This window comes from Mesocricetus auratus, unplaced genomic scaffold (assembly GCF_017639785.1).
Source record: "Mesocricetus auratus isolate SY011 unplaced genomic scaffold, BCM_Maur_2.0 Super-Scaffold_100011, whole genome shotgun sequence".
NCBI lineage: Eukaryota > Metazoa > Chordata > Mammalia > Rodentia > Cricetidae > Mesocricetus > Mesocricetus auratus.
Genome location: NW_024429195.1, coordinates 4,435,689 through 4,458,374, shown reverse-complemented (window position 1 = coordinate 4,458,374; position 22,686 = coordinate 4,435,689). Strand labels below are relative to the sequence as shown.

General features: G+C 38.9%; 1 long non-coding RNA gene across 2 annotated transcripts in view; it reads right to left on the bottom strand.

The window, feature by feature from the left end:
- Nucleotides 1–22,686, bottom strand: part of LOC110342404 — a 46,998-nt gene that overhangs the window by 11,033 nt on the left and 13,279 nt on the right. The window contains exon 1 of one of the 2 annotated variants that reach the window (XR_005880297.1): nt 9,030–9,240. The exons of the other annotated variant lie outside the window; for it this stretch is intronic. This is a non-coding gene — a long non-coding RNA (uncharacterized LOC110342404). Of the gene's footprint in view, nt 1–9,029; nt 9,241–22,686 lie in introns of those variants that run through there. 2 annotated transcript variants of the gene reach the window in all.

Sequence of the window (22,686 nt, the reverse complement as noted above, 5' to 3'; positions counted from 1 at the left end):
AATTACCCCAAACTGGAAAGCTAGAGAAATCTACAAATGCTGTTTATGTTATTCTGAATGACTGAAGCTTCTATCTTATTGTCACTCATGAGGCTGAATCCAGATGTAATCAAAGCCTCTTGTTAAATATGAATAATACCGCTGCAGTACATGTACTTCACAATGTTTGCACAATAGCATCATGAAAAGATCTTGTTTCTACCTAGGTGTACCCATATTCTATAGGGTCAGTGAGGAGGAAAGGCAGACAAGGTAATGAATGGCTATAATAGCACAGGTTTTATTTTGTAAAAATCTGGTATAAGGGAGAAGATAGACAGCTAAGTGTCTGCTTACAGACAAGGTAAATATAGGGCAGCAAAAAGAAAGGGAGAAAGAGAATGTGTTTCTTTTCTGGCCATCAGTTGGCTGTTGCTAGGAGTAACAGGGGAATGATGAACTAAAGAATAACATGAGGTATGGGTGAGATTAATCAGTAGTTCAGAGCACTGCTGTTATTCCAAGTAACCCGGGATTAATCGCCAGCATCTCCATGGTAGCTCACAACCACCTATAACTCCAGTTCCAGGTGACCTGATACCATTTTCTGACCTCACCAGGGACCAGGCATGCACATAGTACACAGATATACCTGTAGACTAAAGCCTATACACATGAATAAAGGAAATTTTAAAGAAATGAAGAGAAAGTTAGGAGATTTGTCATAAACATTCCTCATGGCTAACCATAACTGAAAGAAAGTCATTGATAGGTCATGGAGATCAGAGGTCACCAACATTAGAAAACCTGTTTAGTTCTGAAAAACAAATCATTAATTGCCATTGTTAATCTAAATTCAGGAGCTTTACAAAATGGAGACCCTGGCTGACACTCCTGACCTTTTGCTTCTGTTAAATAGGTACAGTTGTCATTCTAGTAATTGGTTTTTTTCTTCTAAACAAGAGAAGCACCCTCACTGGGGGAAGGACTTGTCAGTCTTTGGTATTGGACACTTAGGAAGAAAAGGATGTTGTTGATGTGTCCTTTTCATGTCTGCCTGGATTAAAAATAACAAAATGAGCTAGTTGGTTCAAAAGACACGTTGGAAAGTTATGTCTTTTAATGTAGAGTCTAAGAAAGCAATAGGGGATATGCACACAGCTAAGTGACTACTAAGCCACCGGTGCTGTGTAAGGTTGGGAGCTTTGGAAAACAAATGAGGGAGTGCACCAGAGTATTAGTGAAAGCAGGGAAAAGCCAATGATGGAGGGAGCCTTCCTCATTCACCTCCAGTTCTAATGGTATCAGCAGACACGTGCACGTGTGCAAAGAATCAGAAATATTCCATGCTATTGGTTAGAGTGTTTTGTTTAGTTTTACTATTGGAAGAAACAGTAACTTTTTAGAGTTAAAGATTCAAAGAGAACTCACTGAAGTTAATGAGTAAATTTCAAAACCCAAACCTCTCTCGACATCACATGGGTACTACAACATGAGCACTCAGTCAGTATTCCTTTCTCCTTGAGTCAAAACATCCTGATGCTCTCCTCAAAAGAACAAAGTTATGAAAAATATAAAGGCACTTATTCTTGATGAAATCATTGATACTCTCCCCCGCAAACAGGGTTATAGAAGTAAAGGAGTCCTTGGCCTTTGTGAGATCATAATACAAGCTTTAAGGAGCAAAGCGTCTGATTTACATACAACCTGTCCTGGTTGAAATTCTTTTATCAAGTGCACAAAAGTGGTTCGACATTTGGATTAGGGGACTGCATTTGGGAATTTTGGTCAATTAGTTCATCTCTCTGTAGAGTTTGAAAACATCCCTCTTACTCTTTCATAATGATGACTCTGAAGCATGAATCTCTGAATCCTGGGAGACCACTCATTTATTATAATCTATCTGAATATCCACATGAATGCTAGCACTGCCTATATTTTGAATAAGTAATCTACCATACAAATAAATTTTCAAATGTACATGGAATCTATTATAATTAGAAAAAAATTAATTTCCCCCAAAAGTCCACGTACAATAGTTTTTTTTTTTTTGGTTTTTACAAGACAGGGTTTCTCGGTATTGTTTTCGAGGCTGTCGGTCCAGCCCAGCCTCAAACTCACAGAGATCCGCCTGCCTCTGCCTCCCGAGTGCTGGGATTAAAGGCGTGCGCCACCAACGCCTGGCTCCATGTACAATAGTTTTAAAAATAATGTTTTCAATTATCAGACTTAAAAAGGAGTTACAATCACATAATTGTGCGAGAACATCTTAAATTTTCTTAGAATAAAAAAATGTTACGTTGAATACTTGTGTTTTAAGGAATTTTAAGGTTCAAGCGTATAACCTCCACTTCATTTTCAGGCCAAAACTTTTGTAGTATTAATAAATCATTGAATATTGAAGGTAGCCCAAAAAATTTATTCTTCTAAAGTCAGACTTGACAAAAGTCAGGATTAAAATTCTCAGTGATTGCAAAAACAAATGTGTTGGCCTCAAGTAAAGCCCATGTGATCTCTTCAGCTGCAGCACCAGCATTCTGTGCAGACCTAAATATCCAACATGTTTGCAAAGCTGTTGTTAAAATATGGTAATTTGAATTTAGTCTTGTGATATTTTCACTGTGAAAGTCTCCCAAGCCTTATGAGAAAGAGCTCTCCATCTTTTCTTCACTATACTCAGGACAGCTAGCTGGTCCACCAACACAACACAGGAAACAGGTGGATTAAAAGTTATGATTTCACTTCGGTCCTAATAAGTCAGAAAATTTGTCTACTCAAAAATCTGGTAAAGACTCAACTAAGAATCTAAGCAATAGTGGAGAGGCTACCTCAAATGCCTTTCCCCTACAATGAGATTGATGACTACCTTAATTACCACCCTAGAGCCTTCATCCAGTAGCTGATGGAAGCAGAAGAAAAGACCCACAGCTAAACACTGAACTGTACTCCTGAAATCCAGTTGCAGAGGAAGGAAGGATGAGCAAAGGGGTCAAGGCCATGCTGAAGAAACCCACAGAACTAGCTGACCTGACCATGTGAGAGCACACATACCCCAGTCATAAAGCTGGGAAACCAGCATTGGACCAAACCAAGCGTTCTGCATGGGTGCCAGTTAGGAGGCCTGGGCAGTCTATGGGACCAGTGACAGTGGAACCAGTATTTGTCCCTACTGCACAAATGGAGGTTGGGGGCTCATTTCCATGGAGGGATAATCTCTCAGCACAGATACTTGGAAGAGGGCCTAGTCTCTCCCCTCAAATGATGTGACAGACTTTGATGATCCCCCATGGAAGGCTTCATCCTCACTGCAGAGTAAATAGGGGGTGGGATTGGGGGATCAGTGGAGGGCATGAGAGGATGGGAAGGAGAGGGAACTGGAATTGATGTGTAAAATACGATTTTTTTCTAAACTGAATTTTAAAAATCTGGTAAAAGGAGGAGCTGAAGAAATGGCTCCGCAGTCAATAGCACTTGCAGCTCCAGCCAAAGACACAGCTTCAGTTCCTAAAACCCACATTGCGGCTCACACTGTAACTCTAGTTCAGTGTGAATCAATCCCATTTCTGGATGCCAAGCTTGTGGTACCCATACATACATTGAAGTAAAACCTCAAACACTTAAGATTTAAAAAAAATCTTAAAACAGAGCAAATCATTTTAAAAAGAGTCACTTTAGCACATTTAAAATGTAGAGAAAGCCTGTGGTATGAGTTTCCTTATCTATATTTTCTGATATGCAGAAGGCTTTAAAAGTTCAGATGGACCTTTTCCATAATCTCAACCAGCCAAACTTCAAAGGCAGCATAGTAAGGTCAAAACATCATTCCTTTAGTTTCCAAGGAAACTCAGTCATTAAATATGCCCTATACACCACTTCCAAAACTGTATTAATCTTTATTTTTGAAGTCAAGAAGGTTTTTTGTCTCAATCATAAAATAAAGGTTATTATCTAGAGTAAACATTTAAGGTTATTCTCTTCTCCATCACACAGTCTGTACTAAGTTCTTGACTAAGCAGGGGAGTTATCATGGCCTGCTGACTGGAGCCACTTTCCAACATGAGCCTTTAAAAGTTTCCCCCAAGGACCCACCCCTTTGGTCAGCCCAAATTCCTTCTCATAGATGAGCTTTTCGTCAAAACCATTAACCAATGGTTTTTTGATTTTATAAATTTCAGAGAATTGTTCTGGTTTGTAAATGAAAGATGCCATGGTCTAGCTAATCCAGGTGTAAGGAGGTGCACACCACAGATCAACAGGGCTACATGATTTAGCAGGATAAATCTATTCACCAATATCCCTTCAAAATCTATCTCTCCCTCTCCCTCTCCTCTCTCTCTCTCTCTCTCTCTCTCTCTCTCTCTCTCTCTCTCTCTCTCTCTCTCTCTCTCTCATTGTGTGTGTATTTGTTTCTCTCTTCCTCTACCTTTCCCTCATAACTTCCTGTCACCTCTCTCTGTTTTTAACATAGGGGCCACCATTTAATAACTAACAAGGAGTTGCATTAGCACACATGAAAACAGCAGAAAGGCACCTACTCATCAATAAGACACTTTCCACAACAGCCTTGTTGCTAAAGACATGGGATATCTTAGAGACCAGACACTGTAGAAATCTAAATGCTTCTGTATTAAAGGAATGGAACAAATAATGATTATGAAATTCTCTTTATCATGAAAGAAAACACAAACAGTACGCAATTAAAGAACTCATTAATAAATAAAACTTTGATTCGCTAGCCTACCACGAGTTTCCACGTAGCCATTACAATGTCAGCAATTATATTTTTTGCCATCTAATTCAATTTTTAATAAGATCAAGAATTTCATTCATGGTGAAGTTAACACCAAGACTAGATCATTCTTCGTGCCATCACAGCTGTATCACGGATAAAGCATATAAAACGCATCTTCAGATTCTAGGCAGCCAGCATTACAGGGCATGTGCAAAGCTCTGTCAGGGAAGCAAAGCTAACAAAGAAAGCCTGACAACTGGCATAGGGTATTTTAAGCTGGGAAGAGAACAGCCTCCTGGTACCATATCTGAAATTGGCCTTCAACTGAGTGATGGCTAAGTTCTGACCAGACAAGAAGAGCTCCTTCTAACCCTCGGGGCATGCAGGAGACACCAGAAAGGCAAAGACACAGAAGCAGATCAGTTCAGAAGAATCTTCTTTTGACTTCTTAGAGCAAAGCTTGGAAATGCTGTGGTAGCAAGAAGACAATGTCTAAAAACCAGAAATCACCCAACAAACTATAGTCAGGTAGAGAAACAAAATCTAGATCGTCATAATATCAACTCCCCCCCAGATCCAGAATCCCTGCAGGTCTTTCTAGAGAAGGAAAGACGCAGAAAAGAATACTCCTCAAGTGAGACAGAGCTGAGTAATTAAAACAGAACATACGTAAAAGTAAAATGAAGACTGAATAGGTTATATTTAGGAATGCATATGTACGTAATACATACGTAACTAATTAAAAAATGAGACCATATATTTGAATAGCATCAGAGAGCAGGGAGGAGTGCATGGGAAATTTTGCAGGAAGGAAAGTGAAGGGGAAAATGATTTAATTGTACTGTACTATCAAAAGATAAAGGGAATATTCTTTTTAAAATGAAAACTAGAAATTTCAGGAGTCATTTCATTAGCAGAAACCCTGAAAAGCAGTAATAGGAGAATGTTTCCAGAGACTTTAAGCAAAACATTAGAACAATGAGCAAGAGTTTCAAAAAGCAGATGTTAACTATACCAAAGAATCACATGCAACAAATAAAATTCAGCAAACTGAAAAAGTGCATTTAGGAAGTTCTCAATGATTAAATTATACGAAAGATATTGAGCAACTGACACAGTGCAGAGAAATAAAAGTTTAAAAATTTAAAAATTAAAAAAATCTGAGCAGCAACTATAGCTCTAACAAAACCATAATCAGACTTTCAGAGGAAGAGGAGGAGAAGGAGGAAGGAAGATGAAGACGAAAAAGATAGGGCAGGATACGAAAATGTTTGAAGCACTAACTACCCAGAAATTCAGAAGTTTTAACCTTAGCATAAACACCCAAGTATGAAATCTAAGACAGTCATGCACCAAAATAAAAACAGAACCGCACAAATGACATCTGAATCACAAGATAGTCAAGCCACTGGCAATGAATAATAAAGAAACAATTCTCAGTGAAGTAGCCAAGAAGAAGAAAGGGTAACGAACACACAGCAGAGGATAAAAAGTATAGCGAGCTCCCCATCCCTGGATGCTTCTTCACCCAGTTTGCTTCCGAACCATGTTGGAAAGCTGATTGCTTAGTCTGCTGGTTTCCTTGTTGCTTAATTTTTTTGGAGTCCACTTCTCAAAAGGATAAGACGCAAGTGTTAGAGAAGCATTTTCAAAAAATCTGTTCGGCATCGTTACCAGTTGGAGAGCTGTAAACCAAACTACTTTGAGATTTGCACCTCACACAGAATGACTCAGGTCAAAATGACGAACGACCAGGAACGTTGGTGTTGATGTGGAGGAAGGAGGAGCACTTAACTTGCTGCTTATGGAAATGCAAATTGTGTTGTGGCTCAGCCTCCGTGGGAATCAGAGTGGAGATTCTTCAGAAACGCTGAAAATACTTCCCCCTTATGATTCAGCTATACCACTGGTGATGCTCACGTGAACTCACAGAGGTAACAAAAACCAATTTATTAAGGGGTGCAACGGAAAGACAAAACTCAAATACAGAACAAAGTGGAAGCCACTACTGACCCTGCCACACATCTCTGCCACTTGGTGTCCCACCAAACCAAGCAGGAACCAGAGCAAGGGAGCTTGAGAGTGCTCCCCATCCAGGTTTTCAGTCCTCAGGCAGCACCAGGCCATGCCCTGAGGCCAGTACCCCAAATCTATTGGCGAAAAGCATTCCCACAATACCACTCTTGTAATAAACACCCAAAGCATTCCATATCCTAGAGATAACCGCTCATCCAGGTTCGTTGCTGCTCTGTTCACAATAGTCAGGAAACGGAAACAGCCCCGATATCCTTTAACTGATGAATGGATGTTAAAAATATGTTATAGTTATACAATGGAATGCCATCCCGCTACTAGGGAAAAAATGAAATTATAAAACGCACAGGTAAATGAGTGGAGTTGGAAACAGCCATTGTGAGTAAGGTAACGCAGATCAAGCAACATAAAATGTCACATGTTTTCTCTTACCTGCATGTTAATTTGAATCTCCAGATACAGGTGTTCCATTTGGGATGTTCATAGAGATCAGGAAATTACTAAGGGGCATTGAGGAGGAGTTTTCGTGGGAAAAGAGGTAGAATACACTTGTATAAAGGATTTAAAGTGACTGATGGGACATGGGTTAAACTGGGACCAAGAGACAAGTGTCAGGTAAAGAGAGAGTACAGGGATGGACAAATGCCATTTCAAAAAACACATATGCATATGGAAACCTACTACTAAAAAGCTTTGTGGTGTGCACACACATACATACACACACACACACACACGCGCGTGCGCACATACACACACACACACACACTGAAAGGCTCTACTCTACACCAAGGCTGGCAATGCCCCTAATTAAGACATTAAGACACCAGAGGGTCTTGCTCAGTGTCTGGAATAAGCCATTTCCTTTGGATTTATTGATCAGTGAGGTCATATAGACCCTCAAACATAACATACTATCGCCATTGTGCCTGACTACTATCCAGAACTTGATGGTAGGACCCTTAATTACACCATCCCCACTAGCTATTTTTTTAGTGTTAGAATGCACTATACAAGGTCCTGGAGGAAAACATGTTAATCATACTAGCTGCAAACCCTGTAAGCTTCAGCAAGGACTGCTCTGCCAAGGCATGCCAACTGGTGAAGTCGTGCTTTAAGCCTCATGTAAATAACCAATTACCTTCTGATTATATCTGTCTTTCACTCTGAAAGATGAAATGTATGTCAGGCACCATTATTGGACCAAGAACCTATGACTGGGCATTTATTGTCCCTAGGGAAGAACCTACTATGATTATTCTGCTAAATGGACATAGTATTAAATCAACTCCTAATGACTTATCTTTTTATATTCACAGAGCAATGCATTTTTCGGTCCTCACCAGAGAAGTTTCTATGTGGTGGAGCCTCTATTCTAGGTGGCGATTAAAGCAGAGACCCACTACTGACCAAGGTGCAGAGAGTAAGAGACAGAAGAATGTGCCTCTGTAAATGGAGTCCTTAATTGGTCTAGGTAATAAAAACCCAGAGTCAGCTATAGAGGAAAATGCTGAGAGATCAGAGAGGAGCAAGCCACTTGCCACACCTCACCTTCTTTACATCTCAGCAGACCAGAGAGCGAGTTCCTGTTTCTCCCTGCTTATATCCTGTTTCCACCCAGCTACCTCACTTCCTGTCTGTCTGTACAGACCTCCATACCTCTACGGTTGGCTAGTGGCAAGCTCCACTTCAGATCGGCTTTATTTGTACAAGCGAGATATCACCACAGCTCCTCCTTTAAAGGAACACACACATACCACACCACCTCTCCCATCCCAAGAGTCAGGGATCACTATAGAAGAAAGGATGGGAAGAGTGTAGGAGGCAGAGGTGGTGAAGGATGACAAGAAACCAGTGTCCTCTGGACACACCAAGGAAAGTGAGCATACGAACCTATAACGGTTGTAATAAACCTGTGCAAGCCCAGGGCGGACCGAATTCCAACACAAAAGGGGGAGTATGGCACATGATCCCATTTCTGTCCTTGCACCTGTTGGCAGCTGTCAGTTGCTGGGAGAGGAAGAGACCGTTTTCTCTAAGAGTGTAGCCCCTGGTATGTCAATCATGCTCCAAGCAATGCCCCCTCCCCTCAGGCACACCACAAGAGTATATAAGAAGCACAAATTGGACTTGATAGGTGAAAGGGGGAAGGAAGAAAAAAATTTGGGTGGGTAAGGAAAGAATAAGGAGAGGGGATCAATATGCTCAAAATACATTTTATACGATTCTTAAAGAACTAATAAAATAGTATCCTTAAGAAAACAAAAAAATGGATGCAGTTACTCACTTTAGAAAGAAATCTCAGTGGGGTCTTGAAGAACAGCAGCTATGTAGATCAATCTAAAATTTCATAAGCTCTGAAATTCTTCAGTACAACCTGAAGGCAAAAATGTATTTTAAAAATTAACTGCTGGAATGCCTAACATATGTTGTATAAGGCAGAATAGATTTAGCAGGACTGGGATGTACAAGAAGTTTTAGATTGTGTCTTAAGACATTTGTAATGCCATCTGTAAATGTTTAGGAGTCATGAAAGGGTCTTAAATAACAAAATGTCTGCATTTGAAAAGCACAAACAGCCCTATGGCTGTTTTATTTGAGCATCGCAAAGTTAGTACCTTCAAGAGCAAACAGGAATGCTGCCACTATATTTCAGGCAAGTAACAAGAAAAGAAGAGCCAGGGCAGCCCCAAACCCTGCCACCCATTCATGAGATGAAGTCAAGGAGTGTTATGGAACATTAGCTGTGTAAGCGTGTTGCATTTGAGAATATGACCTTAACTATGAAAAGGAGTGTTGCATTTGTTTGTGCTGCATTTGTTCAACTACGTAAAGACATGCTGCAATTGTTTTACCCACCCTGCCTAAGATACCTTACAGTCAATAGTTACACAGTAGAGGGATGGGTGGGGCTGTTGGGCAGGGAGAATAAAGAGGAGGATGAATCTAGGCTCAGGAGAGGAGGCAGAAAGAGAGAAAGATGCCCGGGGCCTGCCAACCAGCCAGCCAGACATGGAGGGAAGCGGAAAAGCAGGACATAAAGAATGAGAGAAAGGTTAAAAAAAAAGTCCTGAGGAAAAAACGTAGATGAATAGAAACAGGTTAAACGAAGTTCTAAGAGCTAGTGGGACAAACCTAATAAGCTAAGGCCGATCGTTTACAGTTAATAATAAGTCTCCATGTCATGACTTGGGGATGACTGTCTGAGAAAGCCTGCTACAAGGGAGACCGGCAGGAGCTAAGACACTACAACCAATAGTGATCCGAGGTCAAGGTGAGTGTGTGAACCTAGTATTCTACTGCTGGTCATGCTCTACCTGAGCAACTATCCCCACAAAAATCCTAAGCCCTGGGAAGCTTTCTTTCCATGCAATGTTCTCTTCCAGTAGGCTTCCTGGGTGAGTGGGGGCAGGGGTCAGAGAAAAATCATCCCACCTCTTGACCTGAAATCTAGTCCTCCGAATGAAGAGCTATGTACGGTTTAGACAGCACCAATTCCAGGATATGAGCAAGTGCTGGCTGCAGATATCACACAAAGTAAAATTAAAAGAGAGAAGATTCTTTTAAAGTTCTGAACAGAGAAGAACAAAGATAGCTGACACTGTGATACGCTTTGTACACATTCCACATTGTTTGAGCTGAGAGCAGTTGCATACAGAAAGACGGAGAATCTGTAAATGTGTCTCCTCTGGTGTCAGTCCAAGGGCGTGTAAACCACTGTTAACTGGTGTGGGGCCAAGGGCGTGTAAGACATTATTCTAATCTTCTTGATTAGCACAGAGAACACCCTGGAACAAACTAAAAGGATTAGAATGGAAGCCAAGAAGGGACCTCATGAATTTTGTTTTCCTTCTAGCCAACCCCTAAAGAAGTAGATTAGTAACTAGAAATAGCACCCCCTGTTTGAGTATTCTAGGGTTCTATTGACTACTCGTGTTTACCTTGTGAGTTTCTTTTTCATATGGTTAGTTCCCATGCTACTCTCCATTATTCCTTTTGTTGATACATAAAAATGTTTTATATAGCCATACATGTGTCTACAAACTTAAGCTATAATAAAAGCTCCAATGTCATATTGCTGTGTGATATAGACACATACATACACTTGGATCAAGACTGGTTAGTGTCTTTTTGCTTGTTTTTTTATTTTATTTTGGTTTTTCAAGGCAGGGTTTCTCTGTATTGGCTTGGAGGATGTCCTGGAACTCACTCTATATACCAGGCTGGCCTCAAAGTCACAGAGATCTGCCTGCCTCTGCCTCCTGAGTGCTGGGATTAAAGGCATGAGCCACCAACGCCTGGCTAGTGTTTTATCTCATATATAAACTATAGTTTTTGTTTTCTTTTGTTTTTAAAGTCAGGGTTTCTCTGTAGCTTTGGAGCCTGTCTAGACCAGGCTGGCCTTGAACTCACAGAGATTCACCTGTCTCTGCCTTCCAAGTGCTGGGATTAAAGCGGTGTGCCACCACCACCCGACCTTAAACTATAGCTTTTATTGTTGAATATATAAACCTATTTTCTAATTAAAATTATGCCTGGACCTACTGACCATCACAAAAGGCCATATTTCTGTTATTGAAGACAGGAAATCATTTTATTTGGAAGCATGATGATATGTGACTCAGGTTTGAGTTAAATTTGTACTTTTAGGTTTATAATTTAGTATTTTTCCTTATTTTGCATCAAGAATTATCTAGTAAGCAAAATAGTAAGATTAACACATATAAGCTTCATACTCTATATTTCTTTAACATTGGCCTCTGTGTCCATGTCAGAGTATGTCAGAAATTCACCTAAGTAGAAATTACCAAATACGGACACAATAAATACTAGACATACTGGTAACATTTGAACTTTTACCCATAAATGTAAATATTCCCTCCCCCAGAACTTCCTTTTCCTGTGTAATCAACCACTTCTTTATGCAGAATACTTTTTTATGTTAGACATTTAATCTTTCAGGAACTGTCTTGGACTAGTGTGACTAATTTATAACTGTGTAATTATTTTAAGGAACAAACCAACATAGACATATGCTTAAAAGATAGAGAAAAAGCATAACTTTATGAAAAATATACTTAGAATTCTGGAAAAGTTCTACTATCTACTCTAAATGGTGTATAAAAACAAAATCAGTTTCAAAGCAGGCCATTAGAAGAATCGTGTTTACCTAGTTGACTGATTTGACCACAGAAACTAAATCAGCAGCATAAAATTAACGTGTGTATAGAAACCATACAGAATATTGATTTTGATTTATGTTATAAAAAAGTGTCTTCATTAACTTTCAGAAATATTTTATGCTAGAATGCAAATCTGTGTACTTACATAAGCATGTTCGCAAAGTCATAAATAATATAGGAAAGCAATTAGCAGAAAATTAGAAGTAGACATTTACACTTCATTGCAAATTTTCACTCTGCTGTATGTCAGTCTAGTTTTGCCTTGTGGCAAAATAATACATAATTAAACTCTACTGCTGTATAAATGTTAGCAAAATGGACTGTCCTAGTCAATCACTGTTTACAGAAAAGGTAATCAAATCCAATTCCCCCCTATAATGAACTCCATGCACTAATTGCTCAGGTTCTTGGGCTGGCAGACAGTTTGGAGAAGTCCACAGATACCTAGCTTCTCAGTTTGCTTTGGAAAGCTGCGGTGCACGTGTAAGCATTAGCTGAGGGAGAAACTGCGGAGCGTCACAAGACTCAGCCTTCCTTCCATTCACCTTTAAGGATTGGTTTCCCGGTGTTTTCTTCCTACTGCAGATTGTAGGCATTTGTTTCCTTGATCTGTTGTGAAAGGTTTTCATCTTTGAGTTGGCCAGTGTCCTGTCCTCCCCTCTGTAGACACTCTTAAGCATCCTCCTGTGCTCCCTCAACACCCCCCTGCTCTCTCCTGTGCTCCCCTCTGTAGACTCTTGTCCCCATCCTCCTGTACTCCCTCAACCCTCCCCCTGCTCTCTCCTGTGCTCCCCTCTGTAGACTCTTGTCCCCATTCTTCTGTGCTTTCTTAACCCTCCCCCTGCTGCTAACCCTTTAGACTCCATCACTAGGGCTGCAGGTGAGTGAGCAGAGCCCTAGGTTTATTCCTATCTTTAAATTCTGCTTAGCTGTTAGGAAAATGTGCTAAAAGGGACAAAAGAAGATGAGGTGAGATAAATTCAAACCATAAGCCCCTCTAAATCCATTTTTTTAATTCCGCCTTTTAAAACCTCTTGGGCTTAATGGTCCCTTAATTATCACAGAGGCACCTCTGTCACTCTGTGGGTCTTCAAATATCTTTTTAAAAGGTCATTGCTTCTTAGAAACCAAGAGAGCTAACCAGACTCTCTTTTGATCTTCTTACTTATTATTTTCATACAATCATTGTATTTCACAGTTGGGGTTTTCCTTGATGTAGATATTCTCAGGAAATTGACTTATTTTACAATTCTATGGGTTTCTACTCATGAATATAACACATAATTCTTTCATGGAAATCACACTTATTCTTAGAACACTTTAGTTTTCTCCCACCTGGATATAGGATGCTTGGTCATATAGGCTGAAGACAGTGTCCCTGTACTGTCATGAAGTTCCCTGGACACTGTTTGTGAAGACAACAACTTTTACTAAAGTCTGTGAGTTTACACAGCAAATTATTAAACATATAAGAGACCATGGGAAACCCAAAGTTTTGGTCAGTTCATCTGAATGGAGACTGATCCTGGAGAACCCAAACTGACCCTAAGCTTGAAGATGGGACTTAGAAACTGTTATTTCTAGCTGCCAGCATCATCTGCCCCCACGCAGTTTTTGAAAAGGAATGTCAGCAAAATGGGAAGGTTGTATACTCACAACATGTGGCTCATTCAATCTGCAGTATTGTAACTCCAAACAAAAATAAGCAATTGAATTACATTTTGACATGAGCTAATAATGCTAAGTTTATTCATTTTCCTTTTGTCAGATTATATCATCCGGTCACTTAGACACCAGAAAGGGTTTGCTGTTGTTTTTAAGTCATGTGGTTCAGTTATCTATTATTTCCTTTTTGGCTATGTTTTAAATGCTGGAGGACAAGTTAGAGAATAAAAGATGGAGTTTGGGGATTTGGACATAAAACAATAAAAAAATGTACTACGGAACAGAATTCATTCTGCCCCCACCATCTTGACAGAGTCCTCAGTGGCTCAGAATCCCTGATAGAAAGCCCAAGCATGTTACTACTTTTCTATTTGATTTCAGAATATATTGATGATTCCAGCAAGATTATTTTTTGAGTAATACTTAAGAATAATGCAGTTCCTATTGCATGAGTTTGCTAGGCAAACTTAGCAATGAGGAAGAATATAAAACTACTTTTCAATTCTAGAAGATAAGCACATCCCAGAGATGGTTTTGTTTAAATATGTGTTTCAGATACGCATATTGTTAATAACATTTCAGCTATCACTAAGGTTAGTGTTTTGTGTCACCTTTGTTTTTAATGGATAAACTTTTACACAGTCTGAAAGGAAGTCTTATCTTACATTGCATAAGCTCAAATAAAGTGCCATTATTCAAAAAAATGCAACACGGAATAAAATCATTGCTTTAGGATTAAATTAATAGTCATCTATAAGTCAAGGAAAAGATGGATTGGACTGACTGTGAGAAGCCACCAGTAAGATATTAGAAACCTAGGTAACTAGGAGGCAGAAGTAAAGAGAAGAACGGTGGCTGCAGTGGCATCCAAGGAGAATGGGGTGATAAAACAGCAACCAGAGTGTTAGATTAAACATACCAGGCCCTTGTTAAGATATGGGGATCACTCGCTGGAAGAACAGGATTACTCCTAGTTTACAGTGAAGGCAAGAGTACAGACAACTATCAGGGAAGAGACACCATCCGAATTGTACCTAGCTCTTTTCAATCTGAACTCAAACGAAATTTACTCCTTGACCTGTCTTCAACTCCAGCTCCCTAGAAATTGAATCCGCAGTAAGCCTATCTAGGAATTTCTGGTTAGCTGGAATGTCCATCAAAGATGCTTACCAATCACTCAGACTTCATCTTTCCAGCTTGGAAAGAAGTAGGAGACAACAACATGTTCAGGTCTGGGAATGCTCAGATTTCATCAATCTTCCCTTTGTCTCTGCTAGTTTCTGCATTCTGGTCAATGTCAGAAGTCAATAACCGTCAGAAGTTGAATGATTGTGTTCATTAAACCACCAAATCGTTTTAGAAACATTTTCCGCCAATCAATTGTATCAGTGGGCTTATCTGTAAGATCATGTAGTCAAGATTCTTTCTGGAGCTTTCCTGAGCCAAAAAGGTATTTCCTTTTAGCATGAAACCTTGAAGTATGAAAACTGCTTCTATTGTAGTATGATTAACCACTGGGAAAAATTGGGCACTAGTTCACCTGGCAAGCTCCTTGAGAGCACACAGACCACAAAGCGTTTTAGAATGAAGGATCCTCCCCTTGGCTATGCTTACAGATTTGACTGTTTGTTTCCCTTCCCTTTCAAAACTCAAGCTGAAATATGAATAAATAAATGTGTGTCAATAAAAAAGGAAAGAGTATACTTACAGGAAATATTCCTGTAACAGAGAAAACGTGTATAAATAGAAAAGTTAGTACTTAAAGGAATGCATTTTTATTCACGTAAACACACACACACACACACACACACACACACACACAGACACCACCCTAGGGAGAGGGTCATAGAGACAGAGACCACATCACACAGAGACAGAAGCCATTGACTTCAGAATTCAAAGAACAGGAACTTTCCAAAGACAAATTTTCAAGGTAGGTGAGCCTAATATAGCAGAAATGCCAAGCGACAAAAACAAAACCAATAACTCACCCAGTCTACCCAGAGCTCTCCTCCAGTTCCTTTCTATCATTCTGGTTATGGAGATAGAGTTCGTCTTCTCACTGTGACCTCTGTGCAGCTGGAATTCTTTGGGAATCTAACACATTTATCTTTCTTTCTATTTAGGTCACTATTTTTTTCAAGACACAAGGCACACAAAGTGTTCCTGAGTTTGCATAACCCCATATTTAACTATATCTCTCTACCTATAATTCCTTTGACAACATATTCTCTTACATTACTGAATTTAACCAGTTACCTTAATCCCTGCTGTCTTTCTGGGCTACCCAGCAAAGTTTATATATTTACTTCTTCTACCATTATTACTATTATTTACTTATATTCACATAAAATGGGTCCACATTTACTTCTCAATAATGTTTTCTACTGTTTGGTATTTCTTGTTACCATAGTGGCTACTTAAAGATACTTTTAACCACACATTCTTTATCTCATGGGACTTGTACAAAAGGAAACATGTTTTTCCATAGAGTGAGAACAGACAGAGTGGTTGGGATTTGTAGGATTAGTTCCTGTAAATCTCTCTATGTGTACACTGGGTCTTAGGATGCCTTCCAACTCATTTATCATGTCATACCATAAGGAAAAAAAATCTGATGGATTTCACAGAACTATAAGAAAACTCACCTATATGGATCCACTCTAAATACTTGTCTTACATTTGCTTGTTTACTTATTTATGTGTGAGTATGCAAGTGGTCAGGCAGATGCCATGGCACACCTGTGGATGATCAACATTGACTTAGAGTAGTCCATTCTCTCTTTCCCCCATGTGGGTTCTGGGGATTGAATTTAGGTTGTTAGGACTGGTAGTAAATTGCTTCACTAGATGAGCCATCTGGCCAATCAAGCACTTTAAAAAGTAAATCAACAATAAAGAGGGCTTAATCTCCAAGTTTTCAAAATGACAGTTGAGAAAAAGTCAATGTCTCTGAAGCCAAATATCTTCAATGGTTTAAATTTTATAGATGAATCTTTGCAGTTCCTCTACCCTGATCTAAGTGTGAAACCTAATTTATTTGTCTTGGCTAATTAAATTCCACCTTCCAATGGCAAGTGACACCAATGCTTGTCTCTAAATTAGAAATGTTAATTATAAGAGAATATTCAGTGTTACCATGCATGGGAAGTCGATTGCTGTAGCTGTGTTCTTGAAGGCTTGAGCCAAAGTCACTTTGAACTGACAAGTTATAATCATTCTGCCAGAATACCAATGAATGACTTTCCAAATCCAAAGCAGCAACCTAACTTCTCTACCTCTGGCTGAACATCTGTTATATAAGGTGCAAGTTTCATGCCACACACCATCATGCAATTGTGTAAGATACAAGGAGATTAGGATACGTACATGCCATTGGTGTGTAAAAGAGTCACAAATGGGAAGGAATAAGTTTAAATTGATAATAGCACAAAGAGGAATGAAGACCATAACAAATACAGGAAATTCATAAAGGTATTGTCTTAGTTAGGGTTTCTATTGTTGTGAAGAGACACCATGACCACTGCAACTCTTATGAAGGAAACCATTTCAATGGGGCTGGTTTATAGTTTCAACGGTTTAGTACATTATTGTCATGGTCAGAAGCATGGCAGCATGCAGGTAGGCATGAAGCTGGAGAAGGAGCTGAGAGTACTGCATCTGGCTCCATGAACAACAGGAAGTGAACTGTTACATTGGGCATAGTTTGAGTACATATGAAACCTCAAAGCCTACCTCCACAGTAACCCACTTCCTCCAAAAAGGTCACACCTACTCCAATAAGGTCATACCTACAAATATTGTCCTCCCTATGGGCCAAGCATATAGCCCAATCCTGGCCACCAAATACCCAGAGACCTGGGGGTAGACCAAACCATCCAGCATCCGCTGTCGTTGGACCTGTGCCCACTGGGAGAGGTGCCACCTACACCTACTGGAAAAAGAGATGGGAAGATGACAGTATAAGAACACATTCAACAACATAAAGAGTAATATGATACCACCAGAATCTAGGGGCTCTGCACCAGCAAGAGACAAGAAGCAGTCAAGAATATCGAAGAAAAGGAGGAGAAGACAAACCAAAAAAATTCAAGAAATCACCAAATCTTTCAAAGGAAGCAAGGAAAGCCAAGAAAACAACAATCAAACAGGTGAAGGAAACAATTCAAACAGTTCAAGACAGAAAACTGAAATAGAGGTAATAAAGAAAACACAAACTGAGGGAATGCTAGAAATAGAAAATCTGGGTAAACGATCAGGAACTACAAATACAAGCATAACCAATAGAATACAAGAGATGGCAGAGAGAATCTCAGGTGTTGAAGACTCACTAGAAGAAACAGAATCATTGACCAAAGAAAATATTAAGTCCAACAAATCCTTGACACAACATATCCAGGAAATACGGGACACCATGAAAAGACCAAACCTAAGGATGATAGGTATATAAGAAGGCAAAGAAGCCCACCTCAAAGGTGCAGAAAACATACTCAACAAAAATTATAGAAGAAAACTTTCCCAAACTAAAGTAGGGCATGCCTATGAAAGTACAAGAAGCTTACAGAACAGCAAATAGAGTGGACCATAAAAAAGTACCCTTGCCACATAAAAATAAAAACAACAAATATACAGAATAAAGAAAGAATAGTAACAGCTGCAAAGGAAAAAGGCCAAGTAACATATAAAGACAGGCCTATCAGAATCACACCTGACTTCTCACTGAAAACTCTCAAAGTCAGAAGGTCCTGGATGGATGTTCTACAAACACTAAGAGACCAAGGATGCCATCCATGACAAAACCAGATTTAAACAATATATATATATGGAAAACTCCAACCCAAGGAAATTAGCTACACTCACAAAAACATAGGAAATAGATTATCCTACATTACCAAATGATAAAAAAAGGAAACACACACACAATATCACCTCCAACAAATCTAAAACTAAGAACCAAAACTAAGAAAAATCAGCAATCAATGGTCATGAATATCCATTAATATCAATGGTCTTAATTCACCTGTAAAAAAGCACAGGCTAACAGAATGGATACAAAGACAGAATCCATCCTCCTTCTGCATATAAGAAACACACCTCAACTTCAAAGACAGACATTGCCTCAGAGGAAAGGATGGGGAAAAGATTTTCTAATCAAAGGACCTAAGAAACAAGCTGTTATAGCTATACTAGTATCTAACAAACTAGATTTCAAAGTAAAATTAATCAAAAGAGATGAAGGTCATTTTACATTCATCACAGGAAAAATGCATCAAGATGAAGTCTCAATTCTGAACATCTATGCACCAAATACAAAGGCACCCACATTCGTACAATAAACATTACTAAAACTCAAATCACACATTGAAACCTATACATTTATATTGGGAGACTTCAACACCCCCATTACTGGACAGGACTAACAGACAGAAATTTACTAAAGAAATAGAGGAACTAACAGAAAATATGACTCAATTGGATTTAACATTCCATCCAAACACAAAAAAAAAATATACCTTATTCTCACCACCGCAAAGAAGCTTCTCTAAAATCGACCACATACTCACAACAAAGCAAACCACAACAGTTACACAAAAAATTGAAATAACCCCTGTATTATTTTATTAGATCACCATGGATTAAAGTTAGAATTCAAAATCAACACAAATCGCAGAAAACCTACAAACTAATGGAAGTTGAGCAATGCTCAAATCATCACTCCTGGGTTAAGGAAGAAATAAAAAAAGAAATTAAAGACTTCCTAGAATTCAAAGAAAAGGAAGGCATACCATACCCAAACATATGGGACACTTTGAAAGCAGTGCTAAGAAGAAAATTCATAGCACTAAGTTCCTACATAAAGAAACTGGAGAATAGTCACACTGGAAACTTAACAGTTCACCTGAAATCTCTAGAACAAAAAGAAGCAAACTCACTCAGGATGAGCAGATGCCAGTAAATAATCAAATTGAGGGCTGAAATCAATAAAGTAGAAACAAAGAAAACAATACAAAGAATCAATGAAACAAAGATTTGTTCTTTGAAAAAATCAACAAGATAGGCTGATGCTGCAATGATAACGGCACACTTACTGAAAGGAAAAATAAGTATTTGTTGTAGAAATTACTCACAAGACACAAACAAGTAACCCAGATGAGCCGAGTAGTTTTCCGCCACCGAACTGGAAGCCAGAAAGCCGGAAAAAGAGAGCAAGACTTCCGTTGTTCAGTCTTTTATATCTTCCTCCATAACTCCCTTAGCCATGCCCAAAAGTGGGCCTGGCTAGTGACGTCGTTCACCACCTACGTCCATATAAGTCTTTAGTCATGCCGAAAGTGGGTGTTGTTAGCGGTGTGGTAAGCTGCCCTTTAATTACCTCATCTGTATGCACCTCTAATAAGTCACATGGCTAATGGCGGAGTTCTGTTTTCCTCCTACAATAGGTAAACCTTTATCCAAACTTACCAAAAGACAGAGAATATGCATATTACGAAAATAAGAAATGAAAAGGGAAACATAATGACAAACACTGAGGAAATCCAGAGAATCATCAGGTCATAGTTTGAAAACCTATACTCCACAAAATTGGGAAATTTAAAGGAAACAATTTTCTGGATAGGAATCACTTACCAAAATTAAATCAAGAATCGATAAACAATTTAAATAGACCTATAACCCCTAATGAAATAGAAGCAGTCAGCAAAAGATGCCCAACCAAAAAAGTCCAGGACCAGATTGTTTCAGTGCAGAATCCTACCAAAAATTCAAAGAAGAGGTGATACCAATACTTTTCAAATTGTTTCACCCAATCAGCAAAAGATGCCCAACCAAAAAAGTCCAGGACTAGATTGTTTCAGTGCAGAATCCTACCAAAAATTCAAACAAGAGGTAATACCAATACTTCTCAAATTGTTCCACACAATAGAAGCAGAAGGACCATTGCCAAACTCTTTAAACAAGGCTACAATTACCTTGGTGTCCAAACCACACAAAGACACAACTAAGAAAACTTCAGACCAATATCCCTCATGAACATTGATGCAAAAGTACTCAATAAAATACTAGCAAATCGGATCCAAGAACACATCAGAAAAGTCATCTACTGTGATCAAGTAGGCTTATTCCCAGAGATGCAGGGTTTGTTCATTCTATAAATCTTTCAATGTAATCCACCATACAAACTACAAAAGAAAATCCACATGATCATCTCACTAGATGCTGAAAAAACCTTTGACAAAATCCAACACCCTTCATCATAAAGATCTTGGAGAGATCAGGGATAACAAAAACATACCAAAACATAATAAAAGGTATATACAGCAAACCAACAGCCAACATCGAACTAAATGCAATTCCTCTAAAGTCAGGAACAAGACAAGGCTGTCCTCTCTCTACATATCCCTTCAGTATTGTACTTGAAGTTCTAGCTACAGAAATAAGACAACAAAGGAAGATCAAGTGGATACAAATTGGAAAGGAAGAAGTCAAATTTTCACCATTTGCAGATCATATAATAGTTTGCATAAGTGACTCAAAAAATTGTACCAGGGTACTCCTACAGCTGATAAATACCTTCACCCTTCACAATAGCCACAAACAACGTAAAATATCTTGGGGTGATTCTAACAAAACAAGTGAAAGACCTGTATGACAAGAACTTTAAATCTTTAAAGAAAGAAGTTAAGTAAGATACCAGAAAATGGAAAGATCTCCCATGATCTTGGATAGGTAGGATCCACATAGCACATATGGCAGTCTACAGATTCAATGAAATCCCCATCAAATTCCCAGCACAGTTCTTCACAGAACGTGAAAGAATACTCAACTTTAGATACAAAAACAAAAAGCCCAGGATATCCAAACAACCATGTGCAATAAAGGAACTTGCGGAGGCATCACCATGCCTGACTTCGAGCTCTACTATAGAGCTATAGTAATGAAAACAGTTTTGTCTTGGCACAAAAACAGGTAGACAAAAGAAACCAAATTGAAGACCCTAATAGTTATCCACTCACCTATGAAACTGGATTTTTGACAAAGAAGCTAAAACTATACAATGGAAAAAGATAATGTCTTCAACAAATGATGATGGCATAACTGGATGCTGACATATAGAAGATTGCAGATAGACCCATACCTATCACCATGCACAAAACTTAAGTCCAAATTGATCAAAGACCTCAACATAAATCCAACTACACTAAACCTCTTAGAAGAGAAAGTGGGAAGTACCCTTGAAAATTGCTATAGGAGACCACTTCCTGAACATAACACCAGTAGCTCAGGCACTGAGATCAACAATTAGTAAATGAGGTCTCCTGAAACAGAGAAGCTTCTGTAAGGCAAAGAACACAGTCAACAAGACAAAATGGCAGCCCACAGAATGGGAAAAGATCTTCAGCAGCCTCACATCTGACAGAAGGCTGATCTCCAAAATATAAAAAGAACTCAAGAAGCTTCTCACCAAAACACCAAATAATCCAATTAAAAAGTAGATACAGATCCAAATAGAGAGTTCTCAAGAGAGGAATCTTAAATGGCTGAAAGGCACTTAAGAAATTGCTCAACATACTAGGCATCAAGGAAATTCAAATCAAAACAATTCTGGGATACATCTTACCCATGTCAGAATGGCTAAAATCACAAACACCAATAACATTTTATATTGGAGAGGATGTGGAGAAAGGGAAACACTCCTCCATTGTTGGTGGGAATGCAAACTTATAAAGCCACTTTGGAAATAAGTGTGGTGGTTTCTCAGGAAAAGGGGAATCAGTCTACCTCAAGATCTACTCTTAGGCATATACCCAAAGTATGCACATTCATACCACAAGGACATCTGTTCAGCTATGTTCAGCTATGTTCATAGCAGCATTATTTGTAATTTCCAGAACCTGAAAGCAACCTAGGTGCCCCTCAACTGAAGAATGGATAAAGAAAATGTGGTACATTTACACAATGGAGTAATATTTGATGAAATATTGAAATTCTCAGGCAAATGGATAGAACTAGATTAAACCATCCTTAGTGAGGTAAACCAAACACTAATGATTGGTTATTAAACATAAAACAAAGGATAACCAGCCTGCAATCCACAGC